Source organism: Stylophora pistillata, chromosome 1, assembly GCF_964205215.1.
Source record: "Stylophora pistillata chromosome 1, jaStyPist1.2, whole genome shotgun sequence".
Lineage (NCBI taxonomy): Eukaryota > Metazoa > Cnidaria > Anthozoa > Scleractinia > Pocilloporidae > Stylophora > Stylophora pistillata.
This window is the reverse complement of record NC_142519.1, coordinates 40,460,797-40,463,829: the sequence shown is the minus strand read 5'-3', so window position 1 is coordinate 40,463,829 and position 3,033 is coordinate 40,460,797.

Below are 3,033 nucleotides of genomic sequence, written 5' to 3'. Positions count from 1 at the left end.
CCCACAGACCCAGTGGAACCGAGTTCTTCAACGGCTTCACTACAGACGGATAACCCACAAAGTGGAAGCGTAAAAATGGCCGCAGCAAATTTCAATATTCCTCCTCCGGCTAAGTTTGATCCCAAAACAGACGATTGGGACCACTGGATAAAGCGCTACGAGTTATTTGAAGCAGCTACGGAACGTGATGGGCCGTCAGATAAAGTGCGCATTAATACGCTTATTTACGTAATGGGAAATAATGCCGCCGACATCTATGATAGTTTCAAACTGTCAGGTGAAGATATCCAGTACGCGAGTGTCAAACAAAAATTCAAAGATCATTTTAAAGGAAAAGTTGCTTTAGTCTTCGAGAGAACACAGTTCGTAAGACGCTTTCAGCAAGACAAAGAATCTGTCCTCACCTTCATTGAAGATCTTCAGAGAAGAGCCGACCTCTGCTCTTTTGGGGACCTTCGTGACCAAATGGTGCACACTCAAATAATTGCTGGTTTGCGTGATTCTCATCTCAGGCGTCGATTGATGGCAAATGACAATTTAACTCTGGATCAGGTAATTAAAGAAGTTAAATCCGCCGAAATCACGAAACATCATGATCAAATTCTTCAAAACCCCTCAAGTGCCGCTGACATATCGGCAATACATGACAGGAAAGTTCCAGAAAACAAACGTCGAAGTCCAAAACCCAAGCATTATGGAGTTTCTTCGAAAGCAAAGAAAAAATCGTGTTACAGATGTGGAGCTCAGCCAGGTCACCCTCCTCAGCGTTGCCCAGCCAAAGATGCTACCTGCAATGCATGCAACAAAAAGGGTCATTATTCCAAGGTCTGCAAATCCTCAAAACAAGTCCATAGAGTTAATGATGATTCGGAAGAAGATGATATCTCTGTAATGACCGTCAACGAAGTCGTCAACACAATCGAAACATCGGAGAAATGGCGTACAAATCTATCGATAGGAAACTCCGAAGTAAATTTCAAGATTGATACCGGCGCAGATGTCACAGTTATTCCTGAAGAAGTCTTTCGCCAATGCAACTTAGGAAAACTACATTACACCTCCAAAAGACTCTTTGGAGCGGATCACAAGGGTCTCTGTGTAATAGGGACAATTCGTGACACTTTATCCCTGGGAGAAAAGTGCGTGACCGAAGATATTTACGTTGTTAAAGGCCTAAAAGAGCCTCTTCTGGGACAGCCAGCCATTCAAAAGCTAAATCTATTGGCTCGAATCAATGAAATCCAAAGTCAAAGCTACGAAGAAAGTATTAAAGCGAAATATCCTCAACTGTTCCATGGACTGGGAGAACTTGAGGGAGAATATGAAATCAAGTTGAAGTCAGACGCTCAACCGTTTGCCATCATGACCCCACGACGTGTTCCATTACCGATGAAAAGCAAAGTAAAAGAAGAGCTTGCCCGAATGGAGAAGTTGGGAGTAATCAGAAAGGTTGACAAGCCTACAAATTGGTGCGCTGGAATGGTGACAGTACCTAAACCAAACGGGAAAATCCGAATATGTGTGGATCTGACAAAGCTCAATGAAAACGTTTGCCGTGAAACGTATCCACTTCCAAAGATTGAAGCCTTGCTAGGTGAAATTGGAGAGTCCACAGTGTTCACAAAAATTGACGCAAATTCCGGTTTTTGGCAGGAGAAGCTAGCAGAAAACTCTCAACTCCTGACCACATTTCTGACTCCCTTTGGCAGATATTGTTTTCAGCGACTCCCCTTCGGTTTGAAATCAGCACCAGAACGATTCCAAAAGAGAATGCTAAACGAGCTGGAAGGTTTAGAAGGAGTCATATGCATTATGGATGACATCCTCGTGCATGGAAAGACGCAAAAACAACATGATAAACGACTTGACGCAGTTTTAACAAGATTGATCAGAGCAAGAATCACCTTGAACCCAGAGAAGTGCGAATTTTCAAGGAAACAATTGAAGTTCGCGGGCCATAGTCTCAGCGCTCAAGGAATAGGCCCCGATCCAGACAAGACTGCAGCTATTGAAAAGATGGAGAAACCGCAAAATGTTGCAGAACTACGGAGATTCCTGGGAATGATCAACCACCAACAAAAGTTCATCGAAAATCTGTCTGAGAAGACTATGCCTCTTCGCGATCTTCTTTCAAGCAAGAACGAATGGCACTGGAGTCAAGCTCAAGAAGAATCTTTCAATCGCTTGAAGAAAGAAATGACTCAAGCGCCAGTTCTCGCTCATTACTGCTCCAATAAAGAAACTATTATATCTGCAGACGCGTCGTCGTATGGATTAGGAGCAGTCCTCTTACAAGTCCAAGAAGATGACTCAAAGAAGCCAATCGCCTACGCTTCGCGCTCTATGACGTCTACTGAACAAAGATACGCTCAGATAGAGAAAGAAGCACTCGCAACTACTTGGGCTTGTGAAAAGTTTGCCGACTTTGTCCTCGGTAAAGAGTTCCTTATCGAAACGGATCACAAACCGTTGGTGCCGTTACTAGGATCAAAATGTCTCCAGGACATGCCACCACGTATTCAAAGGTTCCGGATGCGACTTATGCGCTACTCGTACCAAATAGTCCATGTACCCGGAAAAGACCTCACCACAGCTGATACCTTATACCCTAATACGATGTATTAGACAAGATACACACAGGTCATCAAGGCATCCAGAAATGCCGTGAAAGAGCGAAAAGTGGTGTCTGGTGGCCGAATCTCAGCAAGCAGATAGAAGATCTTGTCAGGGAATGCCCTACTTGTATCAAGACGAAAACTAATCGTGCAGAGCCCATGATTCCTACACAGTTACCTGAGCGTCCATTCCAAAAAGTAGGAACCGATCTATTCGAATGGAAAGGACAGGAATTTGTCCTCGTGGTAGATTACTTCTCGCGGTATTGCGAGATTGGCGTACTTCGAAAAGCCACCTCTCAAGAAGTAATCAATCACCTAAAAGCGATTTTCGCGCGCCATGGAATTCCAGAAACCGTGATCTCCGATAACGGACCGCAGTATTCCTCAGCGGAATTCACCAAATTTGCAGAAAAAT